This window comes from the organism of the source record quoted next, unplaced genomic scaffold (genome assembly GCF_019419815.1).
Source record: "Pyrus x bretschneideri cultivar Hongxiangsu unplaced genomic scaffold, Pyrus_bretschneideri_v1 Contig57, whole genome shotgun sequence".
Classification (NCBI taxonomy): Eukaryota; Viridiplantae; Streptophyta; class Magnoliopsida; order Rosales; family Rosaceae; genus Pyrus; species Pyrus x bretschneideri.
Genome location: NW_025999795.1, coordinates 678827 through 703403, shown reverse-complemented (window position 1 = coordinate 703403; position 24577 = coordinate 678827). Strand labels below are relative to the sequence as shown.

Here is a 24577-nt window from a genome sequence, read left to right as displayed (position 1 = left end):
AGGAACAAGAGCACCTGAGGTACGAGCCTGTGATCACCCTAGCCTCGCTAAGGGCATCAAAAGGGGAGAGCCCAAAGAAATACTCAGAGTCCCTACTCTCCGAAGCTGATTCGAGCGGCAGTACAACCATGCAAGTCATGACCACTGGAGCAACTTCAATCGAGGAGCAGCTAGCTCAGATGAATGAAGCAATAGCAAAGCTCACACGAACTGTGGAAGAGAAGGACTTGCAAATTGCCGCACTTGTCAACCAACTAGATGCGCTGCCCGACGTGAAAGTTGACCCAATTGTTGGCCTATTAAAGAAAGAAGGCGACGAAGAAGAGGAGCCACCAGTGGAGAAAGTCGAAGAAAAGCTGAAGCTAGACCAAGCCACGACATCCATGAGATCTCTCTCTATCCAGCAACTACAGGAGATGATTGCAAGCACTATCAAGACACAGTACGAAGGAAGCTCGCATGACTCCGTATTGTACTCAAAGCCTTACTCCAAGAAGATTGATGCTTTGAAGATGCCAAGGGGTTATCAGCCCCCAAAATTCATGCAGTTCGATGGAAAAGGCAACCCGAAGCAACATGTCGCCCATTTCATTGAAACTTGCAACAATGCTGGGACAGAGGGAGACTACCTCGTCAAACAGTTCGTGCGTTCGCTGAAAAGTAACGCTTTTGACTGGTACACTGACCTCGAACCTGAGTCTATCAACAGTTGGGACCAGCTAGAAAGGGAATTCCTCAACCGTTTCTACAGCACTCGTCGTACTGTAAGCATGTTAGAGCTGACCAGTACGAAACAGTGGAAAGATGAACCTGTCGTCAACTACATAAATAGATGGCGCTCCTTAAGTCTGGATTGCAAAGATCGGCTTTCTGAAACCTCTGCCATTGAGATGTGCGTTCAAGGCATGCAGTGGGGACTACACTACATCCTTCAAGGCATCAAACCACGAACATTTGAGGAGTTAGCCACCCGCGCCCATGATATGGAGTTAAGCATCAACCGTCATGGGAAGAAAGAACAAATCGCCGACTACAAGAATGACAAAGTTTTGGGGCCAAAGGTGGATAAGGCTACGTGGAAACCCACCAAGGAAGCAATGACGGTCAACACAACTCCAGTCAAAATCCCTACACGAAGCAAGGCAATTCAAACCGAAGCTTTTCGTGATCAAGAGATACGTAGACGCACTTTGAAGGAGCTTGAAGAGAAGACTTATCCATTCCCCGACTCTGACGTGGTTGCCATGTTGAAAGACTTGCTTGACAAAAAGGTGATCGACCTACCTGAGTGCAAACGGCCAGAAGATATGAACCGTACTGACAGTCCAAGGTACTGTAAATTCCACCGCTTCATTAGTCATCCGACGGAAAAGTGCTTTGTGCTAAAAGATCTCATCATGAAGTTGGCTCAGAAAGGGATCATCGAGCTAGATCTTAATGATGTGGTGAAGTCAAACTATACCACCGTCACTTCTGGCTCTTTGAACTCAAAATCTTCACCTCAACCGCTGGGGGCATGCTCCAAAACCATGTCAGTCAAGTCAAGTGAAGTTGAAGGGTGGACTTATGTCACTCCAAAGAAAATGCACAAGAAACATAGGTCTCTTCCACAAGTTCACCAATCGGAAAGGGGGCAAAGCAGCTACCGTCAACCTTCAAAGCTACATGAAAGTGTTGAGGATGATGAAGTTATGACACAAAGATCGTCCGTTGCCATCACGATGCGCGATTTCTTCCCCAAAGACTTCTTCAATCACTCAGTCAAGACTCCTTGCTATGAAGATCGCAAGGAATGCCCCTCTAAGATTGTTTGACAAATTTAAAAAGCTCCTCGTTCGCACGAGCCTAAAAGGCGACAACCAAAGCTCCTTGTCCGCACGAGCATAAAAGGCGACAACAAAACGCTCCTTGCCTGCATGAGCTGAAAATGCAAACGGCACCAAGACGCTCCTGGCCCGCAAGAGCATAAACTGTGTACGGCAAAATCATCATCAAAATCATCATCAAAATCATCATTAAAACCATCACTCATTTGAACTACGTTATGGCTTGATCTCTTCTTTGGAAGAGTACGTAGGCAACTTGAAATTTCAAAACTTCAAGTACAGTCACATCAAAATAAATAAATAAATGTTTCATTAAAGAAAGTCAATATTATTACGTTCTTTGTACAAAAAATTACATGTTGTTGGTTTCCAAAGAAAAAAAAAAAAAAAAAAAAAAAAAAAGCAAAATGTCGACAAGCCCAAAATGGTGGGCTGGATTGTTGTGTTGAGGACAAAGTCCCATATACCCAAAAGAACCGGGCCCTACTCACTCCCAAAACCTGCTCAAGAGCTCTTTCAGTGGGCTCAAGGCAACCACATCTTTCAATTGCGAAACCGAGACCTCGTTCTCAGGCAAAGAAACTGCCAAGGCTCTTCGAGTTTCTTTCGCTTGAAAAGCCCACAAGGATGCCCAGGTGGTTCGGTCTCAGTTCCAGCCCCAGGCCTCTTATAAAGTAGCTGTTCTTGGAGCTGCTGGTGGGATTGGTCAGCCACTGGCTCTTCTGATCAAGATGACGCCTTTGGTCTCCTCCCTGCATCTTTACGATATTGCTAATGTCAAGGGTGTCGCTGCTGACTTGAATCACTGCAACACTCCCTCCGAAGTTCTCGATTTCACTGGAGCAGCTGAGTTGCCCAGTTCCTTGAAAGGTGTGGATGTGGTGGTCATTCCCGCTGGAGTTCCAAGAAAGCCTGGTATGACCCCCAAAATAAAATATTCAGAGAAAAAGCTCGAATCTTTAACTGCAGTATTGCAATTCTAGTTGCAATTCGACAGATCTGAAAAAAAAAGCTCCAGCTTCTGCTCCTCCCTCGCCTTCCTCCTCGTCCGCGTCTTCCGCCTCGTCGACGCTGTCTCCATCTCCCGCGACCTCTACCTCAAGTCGGTCATCCCCATCGGCGCTCTCTGAGCCTTCTCCCTCCGCCGCCAGCCGACACGTCAGCAGACGACGCCATCGTTGATCAGGAAGTGACCGATACTGAGTGGTTCTTTCTGGTGTACATGACTCAGACGTTCGTCAACGGCAGCGGGCTCCCGGGTCAGGCCTTCTTTCACTCCACCGGAAACTTCACCCTCAATTCCCAGCAAAAGGACTCCTATCTGCTAAAAGTTTGAAGCTTTCGGCTTCAATTTGAGGAACCCAGCAAGAAAACGAGGACAATTTTGGAGTCGCAAATTATGCCGGGGACGGCGCTCTCTCTTTGTCGATCTTCCTCTCTCTCTCGCTGCTGTTAATTTATACCAGCTCAATTAGCATTCTAATCACCAAAAGATACAGCAATCAAGAAGAAGAAGAAAACGATGGAGGGACAGCAATCATGGCGGCCCAGGCTCTCGTTCAGGAGCGCCACCATAATGATGTGCTTGCTCAACCTGATCACGGCGCTTCCACTGCGTCAGGGCTTTCTCTCCTCCGCTACTTCTCGCTCCAAACTCTCCGCCTCTCGCCTCAATTCAGCTGCACTTAGGTATGTAAGAGAATCTGAAGAAATTCGTTTTGCTATGCAACCCATGGAACTGATAAAAAGAGTGAAAGACGCGTCAGAATCGGAAATTGCGGCAGCCCAGATTGCAAAATTGCTGATTTCCCAGAGGGAAAAGGCTTCAAATCTTGCAAAGATGTGAACTTGGCAAGGAATCTTGAACCTGTTGGATTTAGAGCGTATATTTCGCACAACGCCTTCGACGGAAATCAAATTCGAATCAATCAAGGAGGTAAGGACGGCAGCGACATAGCGTTCAATGTGACCCACCTGACACGTTTCGGTATTGAGGACTTTGATGCTGTCGGAATCGTGGGGATTGAGGAGTTCGTGGACACGACCTCTATTTCTTTGACGGCTTTTGGGAGTAGGACAAGAGCACCGCAATATCTGGGCTTGGATGGAGAAAAGAGCTTAGTTGGGTTTGATGACATGAAGGCAGTCGCTCATGTCTGAGCTTGCCACGGAATGGTGCCAGACTTTCCATTATGATGTTGTGGTGGGTTTAGTGTGCCATCGTCGATTGGGGCATAACGAACCATCTTGATCTTCAGGCAAGGGGCGATAGATGGGAACTCACTGCTGTGGATGTGCTTGGTGGTTGTGCTCGGTACTCGTGCTCAGTGGCTGTACTCCTTGCCTGTGCTCAATGGTGATGGTGGAGCTTTTCCCTCTGTCTCCTCACGCTGCCAACAAACCTCGAGCTCGTCACCCTGGCCACCATGATCAAAATCAACAACAGCTCATCACCTAGCGCCGCTGTAATTCCTCCACTTCAAGCTCGACGCCTTACACTCTGCTTCAAGCTCTGGCTGCTTCTGCACCTCCGCCATAGCTGCTGCCTTTGAATGTTAGTGACAAAATCAAAGTTTGTCAACTCACACCCAAAGATCTCCTCCGTCTTCTCTCGGACTCGCCTGGGTTTTCACCCACGAACTCAGCCTTGCAGATGGCCTTATAAAGAAAAAAAAAAAAAAAAAAAAAAAAAAAAAAAAAAAAAAAAAAGTAGCAATGATTATGCCGGGAAGCATATTTCAAAAGAAAAAATAAAAAAATAATAAAAAAAAAAGTAGTAATTATGATGCTGGGAAGCATCTTTTAAAAGAATAATAATAAAAAAAAATTAAAAAAGAAACAATGGTGGTGCTTCTGGCACCATCTGAAATATATATATATAAATGAACGGTGGATCAGCGCCACCGAAAGCAAAGGAAAGAATAAAAAAATGATGATGGACGGTGATGTACATGTTTTCTCTGTATTTAGCACAATACACTAAATAAAACAAAGCATGTTCATTGATTTTCCAGAAATTACAAGTTTGTACAAAAAAAAAAAAAAAAAAAAAAAAAAAAAAAAAAAAAAAAAAAAAGATGGAGCTTTCACAAAGGTCGTTCACGTGAAGCTCCACTACTCGGCCAAACTCCAGGAGCCGGAGGCACCGAAGATAGATCATTCGAGGCCCCAATACTTGGTGGAACGCTTGATGACGCCGGAAAAATGTGCCTCTGGAAGAAAGACGCAAGTCTTTGACGGTCACTTTGAATGCGACCTTGAGATTCTTGCATTTCATCAAGCTTCCTCTTCATGCCCGACGAATAGTTATTTGCAAGCACATGCAAACTTCTATTCTCGTACTTAAGCTGTTTAATCTCCTGCTTAAGATCTTCCACCTCTGCCATCAATGATTCCACCTGACGGGACCGAGCAAGCAGGCGTTGGCCCATGTTGGACACAGAGCCCGCACACTGAACACTAAGAGCGAGGGACTCTTGAACGGCCAACTCATCGGACCGTCCCGACAGCAGCCTACTATCTTTTGGAGTAAGGAGGTTCCTAGCTACTATTGTAGCTGTTGTGGCGTCCTGCATCACGGAGTCTTCACCTGTAAGAGGACCGTTAGAAGATAAGAAAGAAGGGCACCATACATTACCTTGAAGCGGCGCAACCGGATCACTGCTGAGACTCAATTCTAAGCTAAGGTTCGATGGGTTAGCCATTTTTCAAAGGTGTTAAAAGAGATGGGTGGATGGAGTTAAAACTCAAAAGGCCGAAGATGATTTTCAGGAATGAGCAGCCTTCAAAGTATGCATGTTACAGGTGATCAATACCTCTATAAAAAGGAAGAGGCGTTGGTTCAGAAATCGAAGGGCCGCTTATTCAAAAGTGAAGAAACATCGCTCTGCAAATCTCAAAAGCTGGATTTTCCGGCGTAAGTTAGGCGACGCTTTCTCGACTTTCCAGAAAACGCGTTCAACTTTGTCAAAAGATCTCCGACAAAGTTGAAAACACGTGGAGGCTGGCGACGCTTTCGCGGCTTTTCAGAGCACGGGTGCCACTTTGTCAAAAGATCACGTGGAGGTCATCATCGCAGCTACACATCTTTAGCTGACGAGCGCAAAGTTCGGCGATGCTTTCTCTGCTTTTCAGAAAACGCGTGCCACTTTGTCAAAAGAGACGCTTGTTCAGAAATCGAAGAGGCGTCGTTCAGAAATCAAAGAGGCGTATTCAAAGATCGAAGAGTCGTCACTATTTCAAAAAGCCGAATTTGCGGGATCAAAACGTTTGTCGACAAGGGTAAAAGAACAGTACCACCACTTGCTATTGGGAAATCCCTATATATGTCGACCTTCATCTTTTATGGCAAGGCAGACCTGCGAAAAAAAAATGCCCAACTCTTCCTCACCTCCGAGAGTACACTCCCAGCAAAGCATCTCAAAATGCTCAGTTTTCTTCCTCTCCGAGAATACCCTTGCAAACAAATGACACCAAGGCAAAAGTATCTCATATCATCAAGGGCGAAAGCAAAGGTATCTCATATCATGCTTTTCCCCTATCTTTTCCTTTGCCCTTGTTCTCACCTGCCAGGACAAGGACAGAGAAAGCAATATGTCGGAACCTCCACTCAAACTTGCGCTGCCACCAAGAAGTGATGGTCCATTCAAATGCAAGGTTTGCATTCAACTCCTGCATCAGGAACAAATAGTACAAGAGAAGATGCTAAACCTGCATAAGGAAATACCACTTCTGCAAAGGGGAGCAAGTAAGGCAAGTGAAAATGATGCATTGAAGCATGTGGAGACAAGCTACAACTGCATATGCTGAGCTATCCTCTGACCCTCTTCAATACGAATTGGAGAGATTGAACAAAGAAACAGAAAAAAAGGAGTAAGCTCAGACCTTCGGGGAAGACCAAAAGAATCCTGCTGCCCAGTTCAAGAGTAGCACAAAGGAAAATCAACGATAGGGGGAGACCAAAAGAATCCTCCAGCCCAGTTCAAGATCAAGCCTCGATGGCCCTTGAAGAAATCACAAGTCCGATTCAAAATCAAGTGTTCACCACCCTTGAATCAAATTCAACTCCAGATAAAAGGAGTAAGTTCAGACCTTCGGAGGAGACCAAAAGAATCCTCCATCCCAGTTCAAGATTAAGCCTGCGGAAAATCAACGATTGGAGGAAACCAGAAAATCTTCCAGTCAAGCTCAAGATCAAGCCTCGATGGCCCTTGAAGAAATTTCCAGCCCAATTCAAGATCAAGCCTCGACGGCCCTTGGGTTGACATCTACATTAAAGAACTTCAAAACGCATCTTCTACACGTGACAAACACATGCCTACGACGCGCCTTGAAGTGGGGGCATTTGTAGACATCAAAATTTCGGTGAAATAAATGTTGACCAATAATTAAAATTTCAACGTTCACGTGTCACATAAATTTTACATGTAGCGTGTGATTCAACGAAAAATCGAAATAAATTGGAAAAGTCATCAAGTGTGACACGTGTCAACACCTGGCAGAAATGATTTATTTCATCTGATTATTTAAATCCAAAAATCAAGTTTTGGAATTCTATAAATAGGAGGCCAAGGCATTCATTTTGGAGGGGGGAAGAAGAGAAAGAAGGAAGGAGAAGGAGAAAGGAAAAGAAGAAAAGAAGGAAGGAAGAAAGAAAGAAGCCTTGAAACTCTAAAGCTCTCAAGCAAATCCCGAAGGATCAAGAAAGCAATCTTCGTTCTTCGTCAAATCCACCTTCAAGATCAAGCCCCGACGGCCCTTGAAGAACTTCCACCAACTCAAGATCAAGCCCCGACGGCCCTTGAGGAAAGTGTTCATCATCCACACATCCGTTCATCCTTCAAGATTAAGCCCAGAAGCCCTTGAAGATCCGTTCATCCTAAGATCAAGCCCCAACGGCCCCTTTGGATCAACAAATCCACACATCCGTTCATCGTTCATCATCCATCAACCTTCAAGATCAAGCCCCGACGCCCTTGAAGAACTTCCACCAACTCAAGATCAAGCCCCGACGGCCCTTGAAGAACTTCCACCAACTCAAGATCAAGCCCCGACGGCCCTTGAGGAAAGTGTTCATCATCCACACATCCGTTCATCCTTCAAGATTAAGCCCAAAAGCCCTTGAAGATCCGTTCATCCTAAGATCAAGCCCCAACGGCCCCTTTGGATCAACAAATCCACACATCCGTTCATCGTTCATCATCCGTTCAACCTTCAAGATCAAGCCCCAACGGCCCTTGAAGATTCATTCAGCATCCGTTCATCCTTCAAGATCAAGCCCCAACGCCCTTGAAGAACTTCCACCAACTCAAGATCAAGCCCCGACGGCCCTTGAAGAAAGTGTTCATCGTTCATCATCCGTTCATCCTAAGATCAAGCCCCAACGGCCACTTTGGATCAACAACCTCAACAAATCCTCACATCCAACCAACCTTCAAGATCAAGCCCAAAAGCCCTTGAAGATCCGCTCATCCACCAACCTTCAAGATCAAGCCCAACGGCCTTTGAAGAACTTCCACCAATTCAAGATCAAGCCCCAACGGCCCTTGAAGAACTCCCACCAACTCAAGATCAAGCCCCGACGGCCCCTTGAAGAAAGTGTTCATCATTCATCAACTGTTCATCCTAAGATCAAGCCCCGACGGCCCTTTGGATCAACAATTCATCCACAAACGTACACCCTTCGAAGATAGAATCAGAGGACCAAATTACAAAGAGATTGTAACCCCAAAATCATTAATACAAAATATATATTTTGTACACGTATTCTTGTCGCTTGTTTCAGGAATTTCTCGTGTTTACAATATGTACCCATATTGGTTAACTCCGATGATGGAAATTTTCAAAAAAACATGGTCATTTAAAATGAAACTTTAAGAAATGTCATATGACAATTTGCTAGGCGCTAGGTAGTGAAAACCCACCGCGATTTAAAGCAAATTGTTTTGAAAAATCGGTCTGGAGCTAGGCGGTCCTAGGCGGGCTAGGCGGTACCTAGCCGGTCCAAGGTGGTCCTAGGCAGATTTGATTTTTTTTTTTTTTTTAATTGATTGTGTGCTTTTTTATTTTTTAGTTTCATGATGGTATACTTATGGAAATGGTGTACCTAATTTGCAAAGGATGGATTGACTACAAGTTCATTCGATTGTGAAATGAATTGGAGAACTCATATACATACAAAAAAAAAAAACTACATACAACAATGTTAAATAATTTACTCTATGTCCAATTCAATGCAAGGATCATGAACAAGAATAATTTAGTCTATCATCCAAGAATACTTCTCATAATGATTATATGCTTACTGTTTTTTAAATATTGAACTTGTTGGATGGATGTACTTTGTGTATTCTTCTACTTCTATTTTTGCATTTTATCATTATTCCATACAAGTATAGTTTTTATTTTATTTTTATTTTAAGTGTAAATAGACACTTATTTACAAGATACATAATAAATTTACATAAATCTGTATAGGCCCCGCCTAGCCGCCTAAGTGCTAGGCCCTTGCCCGCCGCCAGACTAGGGCCTAACGTTTTTTAGAACCTTGCCTATATGTAGGAAATATTGATAAAATTTGTCGGATTTAACCAAATTTAAGAGTTTCTGTAATATTTTATAGAGTTTAGATTTTCGCATTTCCATATTTTCTCTTATTTTGTTAATATTTTGACCGTATCGAATAAATTTCAAACACTATCAGCAAGAGATTCATGCATTAAATCCCACAACAATGATTGACCTTCATCCATACGCCCAAAGCATTATGATCTTGAATTATTCCGACGAGAGAATTTTGCAAAGGGGCATAATTTATGAAGGAGGATCTTGATATAAATCTTTTATATACATAGAATATGTTATGCATGTGTTTGTATATTAAAAGTATGCGATCGAACCCCCACCTACTCGATAAGTCGAACATGTGGTGTGCTGGTTTAGCTTTTGGCTTGTAGGGCCGTACCCACACCAAGCCACCCCATGAGAGGTTTATTTTTGTGAAATATCTAGTAGCTGCCCCTCACTTGTGGACCCCTGCCCTTTTCCAATATTTGGTTACATGGGTGGTGGATCTAGAAACATAGAATTATCACATTATTCACTTTAAATGTAACCAAACCTGTATGGTATAATTTAGTCTCGTTTGGTGGGGCCAGCATGGAAAGCATTGAATTAGGCTCCCGAGTTGTGTCGTGTTGAGACTCGTGTAAGCATGTCGACATATGTTGAGCTATGCTATAAAGGTTAGTCCATCAATATTTGATGTGCTCTGCCAAGATATGCCGAGTGTGTATTTTAGCAAACATTTGGTAAGTTGGTTCCAGTCTTATATCAGGCTGCCATTTCCAAGTTTTTTTTTTAACGTTTTTCGTAGGATCTCGAGACCTAGGGAGACCTAGTTGTTCCTTAAATGGATCAACTCTTAGAGACAACTAGGCGTGGTTAAAGGGATTCTCTCCGGATCACTTCCACTAAATTCATCCAATCAATCAATTCGGGCTCTTGAAATTTGATTCAATAACTACAAACAGGAGGCCCTTTTAAAATTTATAATAACTTGTTGGATCAAATTTCAAATACCTAGATTAGGTGATTGGGTGGATTTGGTAGAAGGGATCCGAAGAGAATCCCTTTCCCCAGTTCAATATCTAGGCTTAATTCAAAATTCTTATGAGCATATAAGTACTGTCTGAAATACTAATTTGTAGTCTTAAAAATAAATTTATCTTATATCTGAATAACTAATGTATCGTTCTTATTCAATAACCACACCATCAATTTAATTTGGAATTGGTGGGCTTTTGATATACAACTTTTAACTTTTGTTTGTAGAAGTAACCAAAGTGATGTCTAGAAAAGTGAATTTCATCATAAATTTCAAGAGCAGAATCTGAATGTGAGCGTGCGGGAGACTAGGTAACATGAAATTGAATAATTAAAAAGTAAAAAGGTAAAAAGGTAAATAATAATAAAAAGGGGGGGTTCAGAAAGCAAGAGGATTGAATGGGATGGATCATGGATGGATGATGATAATAAAAAGAGAGAACCACCCACCCGTGCAAGTTTAATTTAGTGTATGTGCATGTCGCTATCTTACGCACGTGGGTGCGCACAAATACCCATTCGGAAAACACAAGGCCATCGCTCGTACGTGAACATCTTTGACCAAAGGTTTTATCCTAGTGGAAAATATAATTAAAAAAATTAGAGATAACTTGATATAGATCTAATTTTGTGAGTCATTAGTAGAATTAGTCCACTTCATTGAAATATGTCCAATAATTGAAATTTCACGTATGCTTATTTATGATTTGTACCATATTTACTCCATAGGCTTACGAATTGTTGTAAATACACAAAATTTATTAATTATGGGATTATTTGTCATTTAGCTAATTCCTTAATTGTAGGATTAGTTATAGCTATATAATCACCTCAACCCCCAGTATGTTTCATCCCTCCTTTTTTCCTTCTTCCAAACAATTCCCTCTATCAATCCTCCTCTTTTTTGTCTCTTCTTTTCATGGGTGATATTTTTGTGTTCTTCCCTCCAAATTCATTCCTTTAATGGAGGTATATTATATCATATTTATATTTCTATGTTCCGCCATGTAGGTTAGCATTTTTCTTCTGATACAATAGGTAGTTTATTTTTGTTTTGCAGGTAGATTATGTCTACTTTGTAGGTATAAAGCATTTTTCTTCCTATACAATAGGTAGGTAGTTACTAGATTATATCAGTTTTGTTTTCTTCATAAATAGTAGGTAGTTACTAGATAATATTTTAGTTTGAGTATTTAAATATTCAAAATTTAAAAACTGAATAACTGATAAAAAAAATTAAAGAATTTAAATATTTTTATCTTAAGGGGCAAAATTGATATCAAAATATGTAATTGGATAACTAGACTTAATCCCATAAACTACCTATGTTTTTGGACCTAGATCCAAAAACCCCTAAAAATTAATACCTTGCCCAGTTATATTTTCCTTTCCGGTTGGAATTTTTTTTTGTTCAAATTTCACTTTGGATCTCTGTATTTGGAGTTTGGGTATATAATTTCAGTTTTATAGTTCTTATTAGTTCATTTTACTAGCCTATTTTATGAACGAAAAACTTAAACACTCCTAATCTCTTTATTTTTATTTGAACGGGACTCTCTCGGTCCATAAACTCCAAACTAAAGCTCCAGACTGGATCCCATTCTTCCTAATCAGGCCCACTAAAATGTTGTATTATATTTTAGACTTATTTTTAGTTACACTTATGAACTCGATTTTAGTCTCAATTTGCTCCTTGTGACTCAAAAGTTACCACTTTACTTCCTCAAACTCAAAGTTTGCTTCACTTTGCCCTAGAGCTGATCCCAGTTTACCCCCTAAAGCTTGAAAGTTGTCTCCATAAAACTCAAAGTTTGCTCAACATTGCCTTAAATCTATTAATTTTTTATTTGAGTGTGATTTGGGTGCGCCAGGTAACATGGTCTTATTAGGTGTTGGATCCCACATATGTTTTAAAATGCCACCTATAAGTTGTAGGGAGAAGAAAGAATCCATAAGTCAAAAGTGTAACGAATTTTGAGTTTTAGGAAGTAAAGTCGTAATTTTTGAGTGATAAGGACAAAGTGAGATCAAAATGAAATTTCAGATATCGTAGTTAAAAGTAATTCTATATTTTAACTTGAAGAGTTAGCAAATTGACGGTTTTTTCTATTGGGGTGTGGGGATGGCAACTGAATGCAGTCACGAGAGGCGTCCCGCAACCTAAAAAGCAGAAATCGAGAATATTACAAGTCACGAGAATCTCGTGCGGTCACACCACTGCTGCTAGTAACTTTCCTGCTTCCCCATTAAAATCACCGCTAAATCATTAACTTGGTGGTGGGACATACTTGTTAAATTAGAACCACATAATAAAACGAAATTTTAACGAAAAGCTTCCGATATTATTTAATTTAACGAAAAATTACATTTTTACATTAAAAAATCAATTATGTTACTATTCACTTTACCCTTTATTTTGTCATAATCGTTAAAACTCAAAGTTTTCAAACCCTTTTCATTAATTTCTTATAATAGAATCTTTGTTATTAACTAATTAAATGTGTTTGACTAAACAAATTATAAAGATAATTAAAAAATGAGTGTGAGAGAGAGAGATGGCAGCTGGCTTGTCCAATCCCTTATCCAATTAATTAACCCCCAACTTGTAAGATTTTAATCATTAATTTGTGAAAGCCATGGCCACAGTAAGAAAGTTTTTTTAATGTGTCAAAAACACAGCTTAGTCTATCAAATGTTATATATTTAAAGTATCAAATCGTATTACTGACAAATTTTCCATGTAAGTTAGTATTAGTTTTTCTTATGTGAACGTACTTGTCAACATTAAATAAATGTGACTTGTGGAACAAGTTCGTCTTCATTTCAATGAAGGGAATCTATCAACATGATGAGATCATTGTTGTGTTTGAAAAACATGTATCACATAGAACCAGTGGAATCGATTGTATCGATAATTATCAAATTAGGAGAGATTCATAGGTACGTCCATGTGATTAGAGATACAGAACGAACAAAAATATCTTATCATAGATAATAGAGACCTTCCAGAAGGGATTAACTTATTGTATTTATGAAAGATAACTGTTATTGGCACTTCAAAAATCTCATTCTACACTCTTTACAAGTGTATTTTTCTTTCTAAATATAGAAAGTTTGGAGTGCAAAATAAGAATTTTAGAGTGCCAATAATAATTTCCTTATGAAAATAAAAACATATAACATCATTGTGATGAGATATTTTCAATGTATCGGGACATTAGTACATACGTCATATATCATTATCCAAATGGAAGGAAGATTTTTTTTTCAAATATTTTTCTGCTTGTATAATTATATATGACATATGTGTCTATGTTTCTGCTGAGTGAATCTAACAATAATAGTTGAGAAAAAGAGGAATTATAATAGTGTATGGAAGAGTGGGGTGGTTGCATGCTATGCTTGCGTCATTAATATACTATTTGTCTTTAACAGAAATATTGCAGACATTTTGCTGGATCTATGAATAATACAGATTTGTGCATATTAGATTATACACAGCCTGTTAATTTAATAAATAAAACACACATGAAAGTATTTTATTTTATTTTTGATAATTTCACAACAAAAATTAGAATAATGCATCAAGCGGCAAGCCCACGTGCAGCTAATTTCTTTTTTCCTTGGTTAATCGCCATCATCATCGCGTATCCAATATTCTAATTATTTGATAACCAAATAAATAAAATAATGCAGCAATACAATAATTCGAGATTGATTTTTTTTTTTTTTTTTTTTTATTTTACAAACGATAAATTTTCAAACTCACGTCGTGGTAAGGGCAACACTAATCCTTATCATTCTCGTAGTCACGTGAATTTTGTTAGAAAATAAAAATAAAAAATAAATGTGTGGGTCCCATTTCAAGAAAGAGAGTTTGCATATACAATGCAAGTCCACATTTTCATTCATTCATTCATTCAGCTTCAAGAAACGTTCATTACCAGATCGAATCCGCCATGTCCGTTGAATCTCGCCGGAAAAACTGTCGTTCTCCGGCCTCGTAGCTCGGAATTCGAAACCCAATTGGTCAATCCTTCGCCGGAGTTGTTTATTTGAGATAAAAAAGCTGAGGAATTTAGCTCCAGAAGCAAAGCAACGAGCTTTGTGGGATCACAGAAGCAGTCATGAATAGCAGCGTTGACACTATCAACGCCGCCGCCACCGCCATCGTCTCCGCCGAAGCTCGAGCCCAACCTACGACCGTCTCTGTAACTCTCTCTCTCTCTACTGCATACAAATCTTTATGCATGTGTGTTTTTCTCTTCTCTCAATTTGTTCTGATTTTTGGATCCTTGTTATACTGATACTACTCTGTTTGGTTGCTGAGTAACTGTGGGAATCAAAATCACACAGATATGGGCGGTTAGATCTTGCGTTCTTAAATTTACTTTCCATCCAAAAAAGTGGAAAGTATGAATCTTTGAGTGTTTTTCTAGTGCAAATAATCCTTGAAATTCTTAAATTTGATTGAACTCATATAATTTAATGATGGATTAGTATAAAGGTGTAAAATTTTATTTTAATTTTAGTTTAGTGGAGTCTTTATTGTGTTTGTATTGCTATATGGTGACTTCGTTTTATTTCAATTGCTAGTATTTTGGTAGGTATGTTTTGATGTAGTTCCAGATTTTGCTAGATAGCATCTAGCAGAAGCTCACAACCGAGCATAGTGGCGTTTTAGGATTCATAGAATTTCACACCCACCTCACTTAGTAGGATAAGGCTTTGTTGTTGTTGTTGTATCTGGTGAACATTTCATAGTTTAGAAAGTTTGGAGTTTCGGCGAAGAAATCCAGCCGGGAAGGAGACCTATTTGCCATCCTAACAACTTTTCCTTCTTGTCGCCATTGCTACAAAGGATGTCGCCTGGTGGCTTTTATAGAAGCGGCTTTTAGAGTGCCAGTACACCAGAATAAATTTAAACCCTTAATTGTAAATTTCAATTTCAGTTGCCAACTTTGATTCAGTTGCTACTGTGATGTAGAATGGTGTATAAGTAATTGCATAAGACACTTTTATTCATTTCGAAGATTGTACGTGAAGTTCTTTTACTAGTCAGTATCTTAGAGATGTTCGTTTGTGGGTTGAGAGTGAATTCAAATCTTTGTGGTGTTAAATTGAGTAGGTTCTTCTGGTGTCTTTCGTGCATTTTTTTGGTGTTAATTTTGAAACTGAGTCATTGACAATCTTTTACCATTTGACTGCAGAAAAGAAGATGGGGAAGCTGCTGGAGCCTATATTGGTGCTTCGGGTCACATAAAAATAACAAGCGAATTGGTCATGCTGTCCTCGTTCCCGAGCCTGTAGTGCCAGGAGCTGCAGTTTCTACCATTGGTAACCAAACAACCTCCACCACAATTGTATTACCATTCATTGCCCCTCCATCTTCGCCTGCATCTTTCCTCCCATCCGATCCACCATCCGCTACCCAATCACCTGCTGGATATCTGTCCCTCACTTCCCTTTCTGCCAATGCCTACTCTTCGAGTGAACCTGCATCCATGTTTTCCATAGGCCCTTATGCATATGAGACACAGTTAGTGTCACCACCTGTATTCTCTACATTCAACACTGAACCATCTACTGCTCCATTCACTCCCCCTCCTGAATCCGTTCAGCTGACTACACCTTCATCCCCTGAAGTTCCATTTGCTCAACTTCTGTCATCTTCACTGGACCGACAACGTAGAAATAGTAGTAACAACCAGAAGTTTCCACTGTCCCAATACGAATACCAGCCTTACCAACAATATCCAGGAAGTCCAGGTGGTCATCTCATATCACCTGGATCAGCAATATCAAATTCTGGAACATCTTCTCCTTTTCCGGACAGACACCCTATGCTTGAGTTTCGCATGGGGGAAGCTCCAAAGCTCTATGGTTTTGAGCATTTTACCACTCGTAAGTGGGATTCAAGGCTAGGTTCTGGATCATTGACACCAGATGGTGCGGGGTTAGGTTCCAGGCTAGGTTCTGGAACATTAACACCAGATGGCTATGAGCTAGGTTCAAGGCTAGGTTCTGGATGTTTGACCCCCAATGGTGTGGGAGTTGGTTCCAGGTTGGGTTCTGGATGTTTGACGCCTGATGGTACGGGGCCAGCCTCTAGAGACGGTTTCCTTATGGAGAACCAGATTTCTGAGGTGGCATCCCTGGCCAACTCAGAGAGTGGATGTCACAATGGTGGAACTGTATTTGATCACAGGGTGTCATTTGAATTGACTGGTGAAGATGTTGCATGCTGTCTTGCAAATAAGCATTAAGAACTGCAACGGAATCTTCAAATGATAGAGGAGCAGAATACGCAGTTGAAAAAGAGGCGTTGTCAACAGACTCCAACAATCACCATGAGTTTAATGTTGAGGAAAGTTTGAGTAGAATTCCTGAAAATACTTCAGGAGAAGGGGAAGATCAAGGTTACCGGAAGCAAAGATCCATCACACTTGGTTCGACAAAGGAGTTTAATTTTGATAACACAAAAGCTGAAGTTCCGAGTAAGTCCAACATTGGCTCGGAATGGTGGGCTAACAAAAATGTTGCTGCTAAGGAATCTAAGCCTTGTAATGACTGGACTTTCTTTCCGATTCTACAACCAGGAGTTGGATGACATAGCAATGGTTCAACATGGCTTGTTCGGATGTGTATAGCTTTGGTAAACCAGGGATCACATTGTTGACGACGAATGGATTGCAGAGGTGAGAGTTTCTTACGACCGAAAACAGATAACTGACAGGGGAATAGATTGTAGAATTGTTAGTGTGAGTGCTCAAAGAGCATTCTTTAGAACATTTTTTGTACTTTGATGTTAATACAGAGGATATAATTCACTTATGTAGAAGTTGTGTTGTGGACTATTTTTTGTTCATGTGTAATAAAAAGGTCGAATTACGCCATTTTGAGTATTGGTGCTTGAAGATGCGTAACAGTCCATCCGGAAAGGGGTCCGAAAGTTCATACTTTACGAGCCTTACCGGAAATCTAATGCATTTGATCTTCGAAAGTCAATTTCTTTGCCCTAACCAGTTGTGAATCCGACAACAGAAATCGGTTTCATAGCCGGAACCAGGTTCAAACTCGGAATGAAAGGAAAGGGATGGAGAGCATGAAGTGCCTTGAATATGTAGGGCATGAGCTTCACTGGTCTAACATTGTAGGGGTAGTGGATTGGGTGCAACCATTCAAGTTGGTGGCAACAAACCTTTGTTATGGTGGATTAAAAGGATAAGCATTTAATTAAAAATGTCTTATAGGTAATGGCCAAAGCTCAAGTCTTTGTCCTACCCACTTGCCCAAACAGGGCAGAAATGCAAACTAGGAACAGGCTGTGACCAACAAACCAGGAGACATGATTAAAACAACAAAGCAAGGATTAGGGCAACATGTCATGTTGGAAAAGTTTATGGCTCCAACTCCAAACCTCATCGCCATCAGGTGGATAGACGTGCATATTGTAGTGTGGCTAATTGCACACCAATAGGTTTTTGTAGTGCTTAATTGACATAAAGGGTTCATTTGAGACTGTTTCTGTAGGAAACGCTTTTTTAGTTTTTAGTTACGTGTTTTTTCAAAACTTGTTTAACCCATATACGCTTTTAAGTTTGTTTGTCAAATGTAGTGAAAATCGCTTATGATTGTTAGATAGCATTTTTAGCCATTTCCAAAGAAATATCAGACATGCCTTAGAACTGATTATGGATTCTAAATACGTTTTTTGGTGCTTTATAGAGTTCGTTATCGATCATTTTAACTAAAATTTTCGTCATGCTTTTACAAAAGTGCTTTTGTTTAAAATGTTTATGGGCAGAAATTACTCTATAGTCTATACTAAAATAAGCAGGACGGGTGGCAAGTTGATATCTCATTCTTCTTATCTCGAATTCTCTCTCTCAGACATTTAAACCGCTGCCACCATTCTTCTTGCTCAAAAACCACGAACCACAACACCGTTATCCTTTACGCCAACATTTGAGCTTTTCATGCAGGAGTCCCGTTCGAATTTGAAGAAAACTTTCTACCCTAAAAGTTGAGTTTCCTCTTGACTTACTCCGACTTTTTTGACAAATTTCTGATTAAATTTAGGCACGACGTGGTTCGAGATCACCATCAATCAATTGATATTGAACTCAAGTATATCCTATGTTTACTAAAAACAATTTTCAGCAAATCTTCCCTTGACAATTTGTTTATTTGGTAATCTCCATAATCCATCTCTACAAAAAAATTATTATTATTTTTTTTTAAGTACCGGCTATAAGTTAGCAAAACCAACACATGAAGAAAAAGTAAATAAAAAAATAAAAATAAAACTACTCATGAGGACAACTCATTCCAGGAAGGTCATTTTTGACTTTCTACGCCACGTAGTGGGCTCAAAAATAGACTATAAATTGTTCAATGCATTGCATGTGAAGATGATGTTAATAATTTATTTATTTATTTTGGTAATATGACGTTAGTAGTTTAATAAAATGTGTCACATGATTTGATTATTTTGTAATTGTATCTTAATATATCATTCGATTTGATTTTCTTCTTTGTTTGTTTCTCTCTCTTGGCTTACAATATTATAATTGAGTTTGATGTTTTCATAGTAGACAAAACCAAAACATGTTACATGTATTGCGCTTAGTTAACAGTTTTGTTGTTGATTCATCTGAGTATCGTACATGTTCAAACGTATTTATCATGAATCTAATTTTGTCGCTAATGTGTTTGCTAAGGAAAGAGTCTCGTTCTACAACTTTATTAATTCGAGCCTTACTTGGTCATTGTTGCCTCCAAATATGTATAAAAATGATGTAAAAAAAAATGATGCAACAGATCTCTCTCTCTCTCTTTTTTTAAATGAATTTAATAATCTAATAAAATGTGTCACATGATTTGGGCAATTTTTAATGGCATCTTAATCTTTCATTCGATTTGGTTTTTCTTCTTTGTTTGTTTCTCTCTCTTGGCTTACAAGTTACAACAGTGATAGTTTGATGCTTTCGTAGTAGACAAAACCAAAACATGTTACATGCATTGATCTTAGCTAATAATTTTTTCATTGATTCATCTAAATGTTGTACATGTTCTAACATGTTCATTATGAATCTATTTTTGTCACCGATGCTTAGCTAAAGAAAGAGTCTCATTTTACAAGTTTGTTAATCGAGCTTCACCTGGTTCGTGCCGTCTATAAAAATAATGAATTGTAGTTTACATAATTGACAATTGATACTTTCAAGTAAGTCTTTGTAAATTATTGAGCTTTAATGCAGCGGTTTTTTTTTTTTTTTTTTCCTCTTGATGAATCTTTGTAAATGGATTGACTTGGATAGGATACTTCGGAAAGAAATGGATAGCAACTTCAAAGGTAGAATATTAATTACTCATGAAGGAAAGTTATCCAGTCTAATCCCACAACAATAGTAGTAGGATTAGAAGGGATAACTTGGATCATCACTACTCAGAGCTCATTTGGATATGCTTTCAAAATGATTAAAAATGTTTTTGGTGAAAATGTTCTTAGAACCAATTATTAGTAAAAATGTAAGCAAATCCTGAAAAGCACTAAAAGTGCTTTATAGAAAAGCACATAATTAGTAATTCTTGCAGAAAGTACTTTAAGTGTTTTTGACTCAAAAATATTTTCTCTAAAAACACTTTCAATCATTTTAAAAGCACATTCAAATGAACCCTTAATCTTTTACCTTCAATTTGGACAAAATTTGGAAGTTTTCCTCCATTTCTAATGAACGCAGCCTTAGAGTCCACATGAAGATCTTTAGCTTCTCGTGATACAAGCGAAATTCTACTTTACACTAATCTAAACTGCGAAGATTTGAATTTGGGTGCATGGGAGGGAGCACATTCGCTCTTAAGTTGGAAAAATGGTCATAGCTTATTCTCAAAGTGGTTCTTGGCTCAATTGCGTTTGCAGTCTTTTGGATATTGGCATTCTTTCCGGCTGTCCCTTTCTTGCCAATCGGGAGGACCGTAGAGTCCCTCCTCGGGGCAATGTTTATGGCTGTTTTCCGAGTCTCAACTCCCGATCAAGCATAGTTGCTATTGATCTCCCAATCATTGGTCTTCTGTTCGGGACAATGGTTGTATCTATCTCGAAAGAGCGGATATGTTCAAGTATTTGGGCAGGTTGCTCATGTGGAAAACTCAAGGAGCAAGGGACTTGCTCTGTCGAATCTGTTTGATTTCTGCCGTTTCGAGCGCTACAATACACCTTGTGCGGTTTTAACCGAGTTTTATTTTGAAAGTTGCAAGACAACACAACCTCCCGCCTCATCCTATCCTACTCGCCCTTGCCTCGAGTGCAAACATTGGGTTTGCAGCAACCCCGATTGGCAATCCTCAAAACCTTGTTACAGCTATACGGAGTAAGATTTCTTTCGGGACATTTGTGATTGGAATTCTCCCTGCAATGCTTGTGGTAGTGTGTGTGAATGCTTTGATTCTTCTATGTATGTTCTGGAGGTTGTGGTCTATCCATGCTCCGGAACCTGTTCCAGAGGGGATGTAAGCTCTCATCGGTTTTCACCAGACACATTGTGCACAGAAATACGGATTTTGCACTAGGATCACAGATATAACAAATAGAATTACAATAAACCAATCAAACAATTAAAGGGAAATAAACTTATCTTCCAACGTGGAGGAAGAAGAAGCCATGACTGCTAGGGTTTCAAGGAGGAACTTCTACAATCTAGCAGCCAAGAGTCCTTGTGCACAGAAATAGGGTTTTGCACTAGAATAGGATGATTGATGTGAGTGCAGGGACCTCCTAATATATAGATGCTCATTCCTTTAATCCGGCCTATTAATTGATTAGAAGGGATATTCCAAATCAATTAGGATTTCATTATAGTCCGAAATGGTAATGAATTCTTTGTCAACTAATTAAGGTTTTCATGATTAATTTCACTAAATAAGGACTCCTAAACGTAACCAAATAAGGCTCCATAATTTTCTTAGCTATTAACTCGGATTGACCAAGTTACTTGTATATCAAGAAACAGTGAGCACATGTTCTTTGACACTCACAACTTACAAGACAAACAGATGCATTTCCTACGTAGTCGTTGGAAGGGAAGGAACATCTGACCACAAGACTACAAATGTTCATAAATTTCTCTCTTGTTTTTGGTCAGGTGTCATATTCACTCTTGATTTTCTTCTGCGTAATGTTACTAACCGTCGAAGGATTTAACAAGACCGGCATTCCAAGCGATCTTTGGGACTTCATGGCACTGCATGCGCAAATTGATCGTGCTACCGGGATAGTTCTTGCGGTCAGCATACTTGTGCTATCAAATTTGGCTTCAAATGCACCAACTGGTATGTATGTTGATATTATTTCTCTTTGCAATCTACAAGAACCTAAATATTCTCAAACTTTCAGCAGTCACTTAACATGCATCTTTTTTTTTCTTTTGTGTTGAGGATAGTTTTGTCGCTTGGAGGGTGGGTGGCAGCGTCGGCGGCCGTAATCTCTGCCGCTGAGGAGAAGAAGGCGTGGCTCCTATTAGCAATTGGGTGAGCACCGTTGCCCGGAACCCTCTTGCTTTTGGGATAAGCAGCCAACTTGATAGTGTATGATGCTTTTTGTAGTGCTGAACTAAAGAAAATACTAAACCAACAATTTTTTGTATATAATGATTTTAGCTTAAGAAGAATGAGAAGGCTATTTTGTCATGTCTTGGCGGCTATAATAACTTGGAACTTAGAAGCCATTTCAAGTATGAGTCAAGTAACATTGATGAATGAGTTGTGAAAGTTTTTAAATTATATCCACCTCTCACCCCGAAAACAGTTTTTAGTGCGACCGTCATACTGCTATGTAATTTTATTAATTTATTAGTATCATCTACTTATCAATCCACTTTTCTTTACAATTCCTATAAAATCATGTCGTCTGCTTATATTATAACACATAAATTAATATCATCACATGATAATATAACCATCAGTCCGACTTCGCCCCATCATAAAGCAAAGCCAAATCATGACATAAGAAAGGGATTGTGACAACATAATACGTGCGATCCATGGCCCCACAAATTTTAGCCTGAGTGGCTTGGTACATCTCCCCTTGTGTGCAGGTTGGCCATCTTTCATCTCCACATCAAACTCTTGCCTCATGTTTGGCAAATAAATTGGTACAAAATACAAGATGGTGTGAAATGAGCGTGAATGCCGACGTAAAGTAAGTCCATGAAAAATTGAAGAATGGAAGTCGAAATCGTAGAATTAAATAGTGGAAGTTTAGTTTTTATTATTTTGGTGTGTAAGTTTTCTTCATACATTTAAAGAGGTTTTGGATCAAAATCCCTATATATAGAGGTATTCTTGTATCATACCACTACAACACACATGATCAAAAGCAGAAAGTGATAACACAAATCTCCTCCCCTCTCTTCTACATTCATTGTCTGATACAGTTAAGAAAATAAAAGATGTGATACACTGTTCCCATTACACTTCGATTTCAAGCAAAAGTTCTCTTTTTTTTATTATTATTATTATTATTATTATTATTTTGCCTATTTATAATATGAGATAGATATCCACAATTTTCCTCCAATAATAATCAATTCTGAGAAACTAATTTAGTATTATTTTCCACAATAATATTATATTAATTCCTTAATTCACGTACCATGTTTCTGGTGAACAGACTCTGACAAATGCGACCGGATCTCTCCTCCTCAAAATGTGACTAAAATGCTGTGTGAAAACAAAAACAAAACATCCTATTCATCCAATGATTATCACGAATTACGAAAACAAAGAGACCCCTCCCCTCATGTATCTCGTGAACCAATTCACCTAGGATCAAACTTTCACAATCATAATTTCAAGCTTGAGAGATTTGAAGTATTTGTATATCGTACGGAGACTTAACTCAAAAATAGTGAATGTCATCTTGACATGAAGTGCCCGATAAGATGAGAAATGTTTTCTTGTAACCGGTGTATAGTCTGAGTTACTGTTATTTTTCTAATAAATGCTAGCCACGTATTTTAAAAGTGAACCCTATGTTAAATAAAAACTCATCTAGGACGTCTTATTTGCACGGAGAAATATTAAGTACATGGCCTCACAAACTTAGCTAGCTATCGTCGGCTCCATACACCAACGCACAATGCTCTCCGTCTTCGGCGAGGCAGCTGAAGCTTTTGCGGGAATATTTGGCACACAATCTCTTCAACGAAGCAGTCGCTGCAAAATTAAACTCTCTCTCTCCTCCTTCTTCCTCAGCCTCTTCTGTGTTTCTTGTAAACAGTGCTGCTGTTGTCGTCGTTTCGTGAATTGATGGTACTGATTCCATCATCCATATGCAGGGGATTAAAATGCCACGGAGAATTTGTTGTTGGTGGCGGTGGTTTTGTTGTGGGGTCTGTGGCATGTTCTGTAAACTGGTCCATGGTTTTAGGATTTACTGGGAGGCTGGAGTGGGGAGAGAGAGCTTCATGGTGTGGGAAGTGATAGAGAGAAAGAGAGCCACACGCAAGCATGCCATACGTATAAGTACCCTAAGCAATCCCATGAAACTCGAGGAGACCACCACGAACATCCAGTCGTTGACGGCGTGGACGGTGGAGGACGGATTCAGATCCTTTTCGGACCAGTGTCTCTGAAGCCTCAGGATCAATTGATCCTAGCCGTTCAACCTACCAATCAATAGCATTGTTCAATTCATTTTATTCTGATTGCACATATTAAGAACTGCTAATATTTGGTTCCAACAAAATGATGGTATGATATAATTACAAACCCAAGCTCATTTCATTCTGCTGCCATTATGCCATACCCAAACAATGACTTCAATGAGTACATACCAACAAAATAAAAAAGTGAAGCAAAACAAAATTACCACTCAATAAAATCCGATAACATTGTTTATTTTAAGCTCACGTACAGTCGATATGGTGACAATTAGATTGGCCAAATTGTCCTTACTTTTTGCTTTCGAGTTTTTTAATTTGAAGACCTTTCAGATTTAAATCCAAAATGCTCTCTTTGAATTTTTCATATTTTTAACGTTCTAATAAAGCTACTATCGTCTCCTCCAAAAATCAAACATATGTATTTCACTAAGTATAATTGGTTTTTTATTTTTTGACAAAAGATAGGATAATTTACATCAA

The 24577-nt window shown here is 39.4% G+C and overlaps 1 non-coding gene and 1 pseudogene across 1 annotated transcript; both read left to right on the top strand.

Moving 5' to 3' along the window:
• Window positions 1–14503: 14503 nt before the first annotated feature.
• On the top strand, window positions 14504–17326 carry LOC103932228. The gene is made up of 2 exons (XR_007253385.1): window positions 14504–14641; window positions 15641–17326. It is a non-coding gene; the product is annotated as an uncharacterized LOC103932228 (transcript).
• A 2593-nt stretch (window positions 17327–19919) lies between these two features.
• Window positions 19920–20949, top strand: LOC103932241 (annotated as a pseudogene).
• Window positions 20950–24577: the final 3628 nt, after the last annotated feature.